This window comes from Sapajus apella, unplaced genomic scaffold (assembly GCF_009761245.1).
Source record: "Sapajus apella isolate SASKATOON/1434 unplaced genomic scaffold, GSC_monkey_1.0 scaffold90, whole genome shotgun sequence".
Classification (NCBI taxonomy): Eukaryota; Metazoa; Chordata; class Mammalia; order Primates; family Cebidae; genus Sapajus; species Sapajus apella.
Window position 1 is genome coordinate 3,056,269 of NW_022437030.1, and position 12,701 is coordinate 3,068,969.

At 48.3% G+C, this 12,701-nt stretch overlaps 1 pseudogene; it reads left to right on the top strand.

The window, feature by feature from the left end:
• Positions 1-10,351: 10,351 nt before the first annotated feature.
• On the top strand, positions 10,352-11,527 carry LOC116534907 (annotated as a pseudogene).
• The last annotated feature ends 1,174 nt before the right edge of the window (positions 11,528-12,701 follow it).

Sequence of the window (12,701 nt, forward strand, 5' to 3'; positions counted from 1 at the left end):
GGCGGAACTTGCATCAGCCTATGAGGAACAGTCATTTTGGGGAGGGAAGATTTATCCCTCCAGTCTTTTCCTAGAGAGTAAGTTCACTGCTTTGTTCCTATGTTTATTCAACATTTATTTATGATTGTGCACCTACTGTGTACCAAGACTGAGGGTAAAGCAATGAATGAAAAGGATCACAGTTCCTCCCTGTTGGGGCTTGCTCAATAAAATGGCCACACAAGGCCAGTTGTGATGGCACACATTTGTAATCTCAGCACTTTGGGAGAATGAGGCAGGTGGATCACTTGAGGCCAGGAGTTCCAGACCAGATCGGCCAACATGGCAAAATCCCATCTCTACTAGCAATACAAAATTAGCCAGGCATGATGGTGGGTGCCTATAATCCTAGCTACTTGGCAGGTTGAGGCACAAGAATTGCTTGAGCCCAGAAGGCAGAGGTTGCAGTGAACTGAGATCACACCACTGCACTCCAGCCTGGGCAACAGAGTGAGACTCTGTCTCAAATAAATAAATAGCCATAATAATTATTTAGTTATAGTTTTGATCAATCCTGAGAAGAAATTAAAATGTCGTACAAAGAGGCCACAAAACAGAGTCTCACTGGTGGTCTGGCTAAGAACCCGACAGGAGGAGGAAGGAGCCAAGGTGGGGGATGGAGAATAGAGTTCCCAGCTGTGAACAGTGTGTGTAAAGGGCCTGGGGCACAAAGGAGCTGGGGAATTCCAAGTGGGAGTTGTCACAGCTTAGACAAAGGCCACCAGGGCCAGGCTTAGGGGCCTATTCCATCCGTTTTCCAATCTAGCCTCCCTCACTATCTAGCTGAGGAACCAGAACAAGGGAGTCTATGCTTCCAGTTTTCCATCTGCAAAATGAGAATACAAATAGCACGGATCTCATAGGGTGGTCTGAGGGTTTCCCATCCATCAGTGCTGCTTGTCTGGCCACAAGAAAGCAATCATCCAGCCTTTGCTGTCCCCCTCTTACCTTTCTTTTCTCACCTTCACCGCCTCCAAGGTCACCCATGTTCATAGAGATGCCAGTCACACAACTGCAGATCCCCTCCTTGCACCAGTAAGTTCCTCCTTCTCCCTGTGTTTCCTTGATTCAGACTTGCCCTTGCTTTCTAGAAGCTTTCTAGCTTCTTTAGGTCTATTGAGTCGGTTTTGTGCATTTGTGCTTTATTTTAATGATGCATCTATTTGTGGAATCCAAGTTTCCCCTGAACACCCCTGTCCTCGGAGCACTAAGGAAGCAATGGCCATGCTCTCCGGTCAAGACTTCCAGGAGATGGCCTGGCAGCACGATTGTGAACCAGCAGCCGCCACAAGTCCAGGTCTTCCTCACCTCTTCATTCTCATTTGCAGGGTTCTTCTCACAAGACTTGGTCTTGAAGCTTCTGAGGGTTCAGAAGAGAGGAAGGCAAGATCAAAAAGAGAGTCCTTTTTCTCTGCTTTTAGTTCTCAGTCTGGTGTTTTGAGGAGGGAAATCCCTGCAGATGCGCCTGAAATTCCCCAGAGGTCCCTACTGTCCCCCCTCCCCATGACCACAACTCAAAGAGGCCAGCAGTGGGCCCAGACATCTGCCTCTCTGGGGCTCTCTGGGGCTGCAGTAGCATGGTGCCAAAAACAATAAGGCGGGTGTGGGAACCTCCTTGTCGTCTCTGGTTTCTGTTCAGCTGGAAAAGCCATTTCTATTTTATCATCATTATTATAATTATTTAATTCTTCAAGCATCAGCAGTCTTTGCAGGGAACACCCACAAGGCAGCAAGGAAACCAACTTGGCGGGAGGCTCCCCATGGACTCATACCCTTAGAAAGCTTGAAACTCCAGGCCCTGGCCCTCACCCTGAGAGCATCTTACCTGGACCACCTGTAGCTGCCCAGGTGTGCAGCACGCTCGAGCCTGGGATCACTTCACAGAGTCACTTGCTGCTTTGTTCTCTTAAAATGCTTCTTTTACAATATTTGTGATTTGCCTTACAATTTTTTTTTTCAGTACGATTTTGGTAAATTTTAAGACTTTTTTTTTTTTTTTTTTTTTTTACAGAGTCTTGCTCTTGTTGCCCAGGCTGGAGTGCAGTAGCACGATCTCAGGTCACTGCAACCTCCACCCCCCAGGCTCAAGCGATTCTCCTGCCTCAGCCTCCTGAGTAGCTGGGATTACAGGCTCCCACCACCATGCCCTGCTAATTTTTGTATTTTTAGTACAGACGGGGTTTCACCATGTTGGCCAGACTGGTCTCAAACTCCTGGCCTCAAGTGACACCTGCCTCAGCCTCCCAAAGTGCTGGGATTACAGGTGTGAGCCACTGCACCTGGAATTTTTAAGAAAATTTTTTAAAATTCAGTTTAATGAATGCTATAGGATGCCAAATTCTTTCAGTTTTACCTAGAAGTGGTTAGGCAAAATGCTCTGTAGCATGCAAATCTTACGACTCACACACTTCAGGACTGGTCACAAGTCCTTCCACCATCAGTAGCTCAACCAAGCACCAATCAGTCTAATTAGCAAACTGGACATCCAAAATGTGATAGGTTTAGCACTGGGCTCTCCTTGGTGAAATTAAAAGCTGTCATGTACAGTTTAGCAAATGTGATCTAGAAACACACACCCCTCTGCATGAACAGGGACTATAAGCCAGAGAGGCTGGGATAAGCTGTATCTTTAGGGTGAACTCCCTGCACACATACCTTGATCCGTAAGGGGCACTGAGTCTTGCCGTTGAGTAGGATTTTTGCTGCATGGTGCCCAGTAGGGGACACAGATTCCTGACTGGAAATGTGATGAGCATATTTGGAGTGTGCCTTTCACGCTGGGACTAGTCAAGAGTCTGGACAGATAGATGAAACTTCATGGAGCTCACACAAAAGTGGTCGCAGAATCTCCTTTGTCCTTTTTTTTTTTTTTTGAGATGGAGTTTTGCTCTTGTTGCCCAGGCTGGAGTGCAGTGGCACCATCTTGGCTCACCACAACCTCCACCTCCTGGATTCAAGCGATTCTCCTGCCTCAGCCTCCCGATTAGCTGGAATTACAGGAATGCACTGCCACGTCCAGCTAATTTTGTATTTTTAGTAGAGATGGGGCTTCTCCATGTTGGTCAGGCTGGTCTCGAACTCCCAGCCTCAGATAATCTACCTCCTCGGGCTCTCAAAGTGTTGGCATTACAGGCATGGCCCTTGTAATGGTCCTTAAAATGGTCCCACTTTGCTACTGGACATCTGGGTTTTTTAATTTTTATTTATTCTTTTTTTTTTTTTTTGAGACAGGGTCATGCTCAGTTGTCCAGGCTGTCACAGTGGCGTGATCACTGTAGCCTCGACCTCCCAGGCATAAGCGATCCTCCTACCTCAGCCTCACGAGTAGCTAGGACCACAGATAAACACCACCACACCCAGCGAATTTTTGTGTATTTTGCAGAGACAAGGTTTTGCCATGTTGGCCAGGCTGGTCTCAAACTCCTGGCCTCAAGAGATCCGCCCACCTCAGCCTCCCAAAATGCTGGGATTATAGGTATAAGGCACCGTGCTCAGCCAACATCTGTTTTATAACTGTCGGTGTGTGTGGCAGAATTTGGCCTTCAGTATCACTTGGTAGAGAGGTTATGCGGGAGTAGAAAAGCTTCATCCACCTCTGATCACTATTATCTGCTAAAAACGGATGATACTGGCTTAGATCATTTTGGGAAAAAATAAAATCTGGTATTTCTTTCTTTCCTTGTGTGAATACTCCTTTCCCACCATTATGGCAAGAAACTACTAGATGCCCAGGCCTAGGAGAAACACCATGGAGATTTCAGAAGAACATGAGCATGTGTGGTCCTGTGCATGGCACATATAATGCCCTTAGGCACCCAATGCCTCCAGGCAGGAGGGAGAGAAAGAGGATGATCAGGGTTGCATCTACACTGCACCTCATTGCATCCCTAGTGCCCTGCAAATGCTCAAAACTTAGGGGTGGCTCCAGGAGAAAGAACATCAATCTATGTGGCATACAGAGGAAGTACCCAAATACGTCCCTGGGCAATCAGCCATTGTTACATGGTTTTCTGCCAGACAACAGAGGCTGATTAGAAGGCTTTGAGCCAGGCATTGATTTGCGCTTCTGTAATCTCAGCTCTTTGGGAGTCCAAGGTGGGCAGATCACTTGAGGTCAGGAGTTCGAGACCAGCCTGGCCAACGTGGCGAAACTCCAGCCCTACTGAAAATACAAAAATTAGCTGGGTGTGATGGTGCACACCTGTAATCCAAGCTATTCAGGAGACTGAGGCAGGAGAATCCCTTGAACCCAGGAGGTGGAGGTTGCAGTGAGCTGAGATCGCGCCACTGCACTTTAGCCTGGGTGATAGAGCAAGACTATGTCTCAAAAAAAAAAAAGAAAAGTAAGTTTTGCCCACCCAACTAGGTCAAACACTCTTTCAGGACAGAGCCCTAGATTTTGCTGTCTACCCCCTTCACACCAGGGTACCCACTGCCTTCCCAGTGAGTGCCGGTGCCTGGAGAAGCTGGCAGGACGCTGACGAGACAGAGGTCAGCAGTGGGTTCTAGACACACAGGGGAAAGAGCTGGACAGGTCTGAATTCGAATCCCAGACTTACCTTGGATAAGACAACCTTACCTATAAAATGATAGGATAGTGTCACTGGCACAGGGTGGTTGTAATCCATAAAACAATGTCAACATAGTGACTTGCCTCCGTGATATGAAAGGGGCATGGAATCAGCTCATGCTGTAAGACATCTAGCCAGCAGCACTTTGCACATAGTAGCTGCGTGATCAATGTTCAGTATAAGTTTTCATTGTGGTTTCTTTTCAGTAATGGGTATGGCTGAGACTGCTGAGGGATGGGCTGACAAGGAAGTAAGCTCATTCTCGGGGCCCTGAACTAAGACTAGAGAAGAAAGCAGGTAAGTAGCTTCCCAGAACTGTTTCTATTTGTTCTTTTCCCTGGGGCCTTCATGTCGTGAGAATTTAATCCACATTAGCTATTGTTTTTTTGGTTTGGTTTTGTTTGTTTGTTTTGTTTGTGAGACAAAGTCTCACTCTGTTGCCCAGGCTGGAGTGCAGTGGCGCGATCTCAGCTCACGGCAACCTCCGCTTCTGGGGTTCAAGTAATTCTCCGCCTCAGCATCCCAAGTAGCTGGGATTACAGATGCCCACCACCACCCCCGGCTAATGTTTGTATTTTTAGTAGAGACAGGGTTTCACCATCTTGGCCAGGCTGGTCTTGAACTCCTGACCTTGTGATCCACCTGCCTTGGCCTCCCAAAGTGCTGGGATTACAGGCGTGATTTTTTTTTTTCTTTTTTTGAGACAGAGTCTTGCTCTTTTGCCCAGGCCACAGTGCTATGGCGCGATCTCTGCTCACTGCAACCTCTGCCTCCTGGATTCAAGCTATTCTCATGTCTCACCCTCTCGAGTAGCTAGGATTACAGGCACCCGCCAGTACACCTGGCTAATTTTTGTATTTTTAGTAGAGACAGGGTTTTACCATGTTGGTCATACTGGGTTTGAACTCCTGACCTCAGGTGGTCCTTGGCCTCCTAAAGTGTTGGGATTAGGCAGAGCACACACAACAGCCACTCAAATCAGTTTAGGTTTCTGGCTGGGTGTAGTGGCTGATGCCCATAATCTTAGCACTTGGTGAGGCTGATTGCTTGATCCCAGGAGTTTGAGACCAGTCTGGGCAACATAGTCCAGTCTCTACAAAAATAAAAATGGCCAGGCGCGGTGGCTCACACCTATAATCCCAGCACTTTGGGAGGTCAAGGCAGGTGGATCACCTGAGGCAGGAGTTCAAGCCCAGTATGACCAACATGGTAAAACCTTGTCTCTATTAAAAATACAAAAATTAGCTGGATGTGGTGGCAGTTACCTATAATCCCAGCTACTTGGGAGGCTGAGGCAGGAGAATCACTTGAACTCAGGAGGCAGAGGTTGCAGCAAGCCTAGATAGCAACACTGTACTCCAGCCTGGGTGACAGAGCGAGACTCTGTCTCAAAAATAAATTAATTAATTAAAATTAAAATTAAATTAGCCGGATGTTGCGGTGTGTTCCTGTGGTTCCAGCTACTCCGAACCTGGGTGGGAGGATGGCATGAATGCAGGAGTTCAAGGCTACAGCAAGTTCTGATTGCTGGGTGACAAAGCCAGACCTTGTCTTTAAAAAAAAAAAAGTTTGTTCCCTGGGTGGCCTTGGGCAAACTCTCTCAATGCCTCAGTCTCCCCATTTGTGAGATCCCCTGGTTCTCTGTTTGAATGAAGAAGCACATCTGGGCTTATTCCTATCCTCTGGCCCAACCGGCACCAAGCCAGAGTTCAAAGCTTCAGGGAGCAGAGGAAATTCAGGGAAAAGGCCACCAACGGGAGGTTATGGGGCTTGGGCCCCACTGGGATGGGAGCAGATGGGGCAGGCCTCAGACCTCAGTGGACACAGCCCAGCGCAGCAATTCCCAGGACCACCGCTGCCTCCTCTGAGCAGCCGGGCCCCATCCTGGCCATGCGCTTTGGGACATGCCAGGGCCTGGCTTCCCAGGGGCCAGAGGGAGCTCCCGCAGGGGACTTCAAAAGCCCAAATGCCTTTCAGAAAGGAACTAAAACTTTCTGCTTAACCAAAGCCTCTGCAGGAGAAGAACAGGCCTAGCCCTTTTCTTTTTAAGTCTCTTTATTTTCCAGCCGGCTGGCCTGGTCATTCTCTTTTTTTCCTATTATAAACGGTCCCAGCTGCAACACACAGGAGAAAAAAAACCAACTCCCAGGCCTGGGCAGGGGCCGGTTGCAGCCCAGCCGCCTGGCTGGCCTCCTGCAGCAGACAAAGGCAGCTCTGGCCTCCGGCACCCACTGGGAGAGGCCCTTAAGCCCCCACCCAGAGCCAAGGCCACAGCAGGAGTGAGGGGAAGATTCAGGAAGTTTCTGCCTGCACTCCAAACCCTCTCCTGGCCCTGGGAGCAAAGCCGCCATTTGGCCAAGCCAAGGACTTCTGGAGGGCCTGTTTGTCAAGGGCAGAAAATGAACAATGAGGTTCCACTTACCAAACAGGATTCTGGGCTTTAGGCCTGGAAGAGCCTTATGAGATGATCTCGTCTTGGACTAGAAAGATGGAGAAACTGATGTCTAGCAAGGAACAGACTTGCCCGAGGTCACATTGCCAACAATGGCAGAGCTGGCCTTGAAACCAATACTCAATTCCAAAACCAGATAACAAAGAAATTTTGAAGGAAGGAGGGCAGGTGAGGGAAGTCAACATCCTGAAGTTGCTGGATGTTGGTGGGGATGTAGGTGTCATGGTGTCATTGCTTTTAGTCCTGGTGAGTCTGACATCAGGTGATATGAATGCAGACAGCCTGCTTTGAACTCAGCTCCTCTGCCTCCCAGCAAATAATTTCATTTCTCTGTGCCTCGGTTTCCTCATCTGTGAAAATTGGTGTATGCTGGTACCTACCTGGTAGGGCTGCTGAGAAGATTAAAGGAGCCAGTAGATAAAGCACTTAGAATAGTGCTGAAAAGAGTGACCTCTTACTGTCATAAATGCTTTCTTCACCTAACCTGTATTTGCAACCTCCAGGGGCCTCCTGATGAGGCATTGGGTGCCATCTGGGCAAGGCAGAAAAGTCTCTGGCCTGATGAAACCTCGGGGTGGGACTAGTTTTATTTACATAATTATTTATTTATTTATTTATTTTTGAGACAGTGTCTTACTCTGTCACCCAGGCTGGAGTGCAATGGTGCGATCTCGGCTTGCTGCAGCCTTCGCCTCCCAGGTTCAAGTGATTCTCTTGCCTCAGCCTCCTGAGTAGCTGACACGCTGGCTTGTTAGCCAGAGCCCAACAGATAGAATCTTCCATTCTCCTGGTAGGAGGTTAGCAGGGACCACAAACTCAGCTGTCTCCAGCTGTCTCCAGATCCAAACTGACCAGGCAGGAGGAGGCAAGCAGGCTGGGATCTGTGTGGAGTCAAAGGGAGTGTGTTCCCTGCAAAGACAGGGGGAAGCCACCCTGCAGCGCCCCTTCCAGGCTGTAATCAGGTTTGTAAGTGGGACTGGACCTCAAGCCCAGAGTTTGCGACCTCCCCAGCCTAGGGAGTCTGGCTCATTCTCGCTGCCTGCCATTGTGCCGGGGAGGCAGGGGTGGTGCGTGAAGAAGTAGTTGCCCTTGTTCCAGGGCCCTTGCCAACCCAAGCGGCTCTTCAACTTCACAGCACCTCTCAGCGCTAAAAATGGAGCGGCCCCGGGCGTGGCCTGCGAGCTGGGGATGCGGGGCCACGGGCGGAACTCCAGCCAGGTGCCCCTCGCTGCGCTTGGTTCCCGTGCTGTCGCCACGCCTCGTGCGTGCGGAGCACGGCCCAGGCTCCCGCAGTGGCCCGCAGGGTTGCTACCTCCCGTAGGGCTGCTACCTCCCGTAGGGCGCCAACCCTCCCTCAAAAAGCAAACAAGCCTGAAAACTCTCCTGATCTTCTGCCCTGGGAACCCCATGGACCTCACAGAAACCTTGTCTCGGGTCTGAAGTAGGCGGTGGGAGGAAGAGGATCCAGATCCCCTAGGCTGGGGGAAGGACAGCCCCCTCCTTTCCACACTTTTCTCCCAGCACGCCACTTCCAAGGTCCAGCCCGGTATCCTGCAGACTGGTCTTCCTACACCGTTTAAGTTCAAGCCCGTGATGCAGTCATAATCTCCATTTATCGTGAGAAAACTGAGTCTCAGAGAGGCCGCATCATTGGTCCAAGGTCACACAGCCCTGAAAGGATAGAGCTGGGATTGAAATCAAGGCAAATCTTCCTCCAAAGTTGGAGATGTTCATCTGCCCAGCCAGTTAATTTTGGTTTCTGCAACTTGCCTGAAGCATAGCTGATGTATTGATTTTAGACGGATGGATGTTTAGATAGACATATAAACAGAGAGATAAAGATGGCATCTGGGAACCACAGACAATTGTATCAGGTGTCAAGTTGAGGGCACAGGATATCCTTCCTCCAAATCTTCATCAACCCCCAAATTCTTTCCTGTTCATGTTTAATTAGAAAAGATTTTGAACATGCAGAAAATAATAGCTGATACTCGTGTGCACCCAACAGATGCTAAAATGTTACATTTGTTGGGGTGTGGGGTGGTGGGTTGGGGTGGGTTATTTGATATGGACAGCTGATGTTTTCTCAATCTTACTCAAATGTAGCTTCAAGCCAAATCTCCTAGGTTCCCTGTACCCCTCCAACTAGACCTAAGCCCATTTAAGAACGATGCTACAGAAGACATGATTGTATATTTAGAAAACCCCATCATCCCAGCCACAAATCTCCTTAAGCTGATAAGCAACTTCAGCAAAGTATCAGGATTCAAAATCCATGTGCAAAAAATCGCAAACAATAGACGGAGAGCCAAATCATGAGTGAACCCCCATCCACAATTGCTACAGAGCAAATAAAACACCTAGAATACAACTAACAAGGGATGTGAAGGACCTCTTCAAGGAGAACTACAAACCACGGCTCAACGAAATAAGAGAGGACACAAACAGATAGAAAAGCTCATGGTTAGGAAGAATCAATATGGTGAAAATGGCCATACTGCCCAAAGTAATTTATAGACTCAGTGCTATCCCCATCAAGCTACCAATTACTTTCTTCCCAGAAGGACACCTTAAACTTTATATGGAACCAAAAAAAAAAGCCTACATAGCCAAGACAATCCTAAGCAATAAAAACAAAGCTGGAGGCATCGTGCTACCTGACTTCAAACTATATTACAAGGCTACTCTACTCAAAACAGCATGGTACTGGTACCAAAACAGAGATATAGACAAATGGAACAGAACAGAGGCCTCAGAAAGAACACCACACAACTACAACCATCTGATCTTTGACAAAGCAGACAAAAACAAGCAATGGGGAAAGGATTCCCTATTTAATAAAAGGTGTTGGGGAAACTGGCTAGCCATATGCAGAAAGCTAAAACTGGATCCCTTCCTTACACCTTATACAAAAATTACTCTAGATAGATTAAAGATTTAAACATGAGGCCTAACACCATAAAAACTCTAGAAGAAAACCTAGGCAAAACCATTCAGGACATAGGCATGGGCAAGGACTTCATGACTAAAACACAAAAAGCATTGGCAACAAAAGCCAAAATGGACAAATGGGATCTAATTAAACTCCAGAGCTTCTGCACAGCAAAAGAAACAAGCATTAGAGTGAACTGGCAACCAACAGAATGGGAAAACATTTTTCCAATCTACCCATCTGACAAAGGGCTTATATCCAGAATCTACAGAGAACTTTTAAAAAAGTACAAGAAAAAACAAACAACCCCATCAAAAAGTGGGTGAAGCTCTCAGTCACCGCTTCCAGCCCGTGCACCGTGTTCTCCTGCCGCTCCGCTGCCTCACTCCTCCACTGGTCCAATGGGAGAAGAAATAGCTGCACTCGTCATTGACAATGGTTCTGGAATGTGCAAAACTGGCTTTGCTGGGGATGACACCCCTCAAGCCATGATTCCCTCCATCATTGGATGCCGCCAGCACCAGGGCCTGATGTTGGCACAGGCCAGAAGGACTCCTACGTGGGTGACGAGGCCCAGAACAAGAGCAGCGGCCTGATCCTGAAACACCCTGTCAAGCACGGCATTGTCACCAACTGGGACAACATGGAGAAGATCTGGCACCACACCTTCTACAACAAGCTGCGTGTGGCACCGGAGGAGCACCCCGTGCTGCTGACCAAGGCCCGCAGAACCCCAAGGCCAGTAGAGAGAAGATGACCCGGATCATGTTTGAGACGTTCAACAACCCGGCCATGTACATGGCCATCCAGGCCGTGCCATCCCTCTACACCTCTGGGCGCACCACTGGCATTGTCACAGACTCTGGAGATGGGGTCACCCACACAGTGCCCATCTGCGAGGGCTACACCCTCCCTCATGCCATCCTGCATCCAGACCTGGCTGGCAGGGACCTGACCGTCTACCTCATGAAGATCCTCACCAAGTGCGGCTACAGCTTCACCACCACGGCTGAGTGGGAGATCATGTTCAATGTGAAGGAGAAGCTGTGCTATGTGGCCCTGGACTTTGAGCAGGAGATGGCCACCGCTGAGTCCTCCTCCTCCCTGGAGAAGAACTACGAGCTGCCTAATGACCAGGTCATCACCATCAGCAATGAGCACTTCCGGTGTCCAGAGGCGCTGTTCCAGCCTTCCTTCCTGGGCATGGAATCTTGTGGCATCCATGAGACCACCTTCAACTCCATCATGAAGGGTGACGTGGCCATCTGCAAAGACCTGTACACCTACATGTACTGGCGGCACCACCATGTACCTGAGGATCACCAACAGGATGCAGAAGATCACTGCCCTGGCACCCAGCACCATGAAGATCAAGACCATCACACCCCTGAGCACAAGTACACGGTGTGGATGTGTGGCTCCATCCTGGCCTCACTGTCCGCCTTCCAGCAGATGTGGATTAGCAGGCAGGAGTACAAGGAGTTGGGCCTCTCCATCATCCATGGCAAATGCTTCTAAATTGGACTGCGAGCAGATGCCTAGCATTTGCTGCATGGGTTAATTCCAAAGTATAAATTTGCCCCTGGAAAATGCACACACCCCATGCTAGCCTCATGAAAGTGGAATAAGCCTTCAAAAAGAAATTCATCCTTGAAGCTTGTAGCTGATATCAGCGCTGGATTGTAGAAGTTGTTGCTGATTTGGACCTTGTATTCAAGTTAACTGTTCCCCTTCGTACATACCTTTGATTTCAACCCTTAGTACATGTGGCTTGGTCACTTCGTGGCTGAGGTAAGAAGGTGCTTGTGGAAGACAAGTCCATGGCTTGGTGGGTCTGCCTGGCCAGCCGTCTCTGATCTGTGCAGGGAGTTCATGTGTCAGGGCTGAGTGCTGGGATTTCTCTAGAGGCTGCAAGGGCTCCTGAAGCAGTGTTTCTGTCCTGCTGATCTGTCAGGGTTGGCAAGTCCAAGCCCTAGGACCCAGTTTCCTTTCTTAGCTGATGTTTTCCTGCCAGAGCACCATGGCTGTCACTTGCCTTGAGTTGGAGGCAGTTTGCATTTACACCAGTAAATGTATTCAACCTTTTAATTTATATAAGGTTTTTTTGTATGCAATTCTTGATTCTTTAAAGAGATGGCAACAAATTTTGGTTTTCTACTGTTATGTGAGAACATTAGGCCCCAACAATACATCATTGTGTAAGGAAAAATAAAAGTGCTGCCGTAAGAAAGAAAAAGTGGGCGAAGGCTATGAACAGACACTTTTCAAAAGAAGACATTTATGCAGCCAACAAACATGAAAAATGCTCATCATCACTGGTCATTAGAGAAATGCAAATCAAAACCACATGAGATACCACCTCATGCCAGTTAGAATGGCAATCATTAAAAAATCAGGAGACAACAGATGCTGGAGAGGATGTGGAGAAATAGGAACACTTTTACACTGTTGGTGGGAGTGTAAATTAGTTCAATCATTGTGGAAGACAGTGTGGCGATTCCTCAAGGACCTAGACATAGAAATTCCATTTGACCCAGCAATCCCATTATTGGGTATATACCCAAAGGATTATAAATCATTCTGTTATAAAGACACATGCACAAGTATGTTCATTGTGGCACTGTTCACAATAGCAAAGACCTAGAACCAACCAAAATGCCCATCAATGATGGACTAGACAAAGAAAATGTGGCACATATACACCATG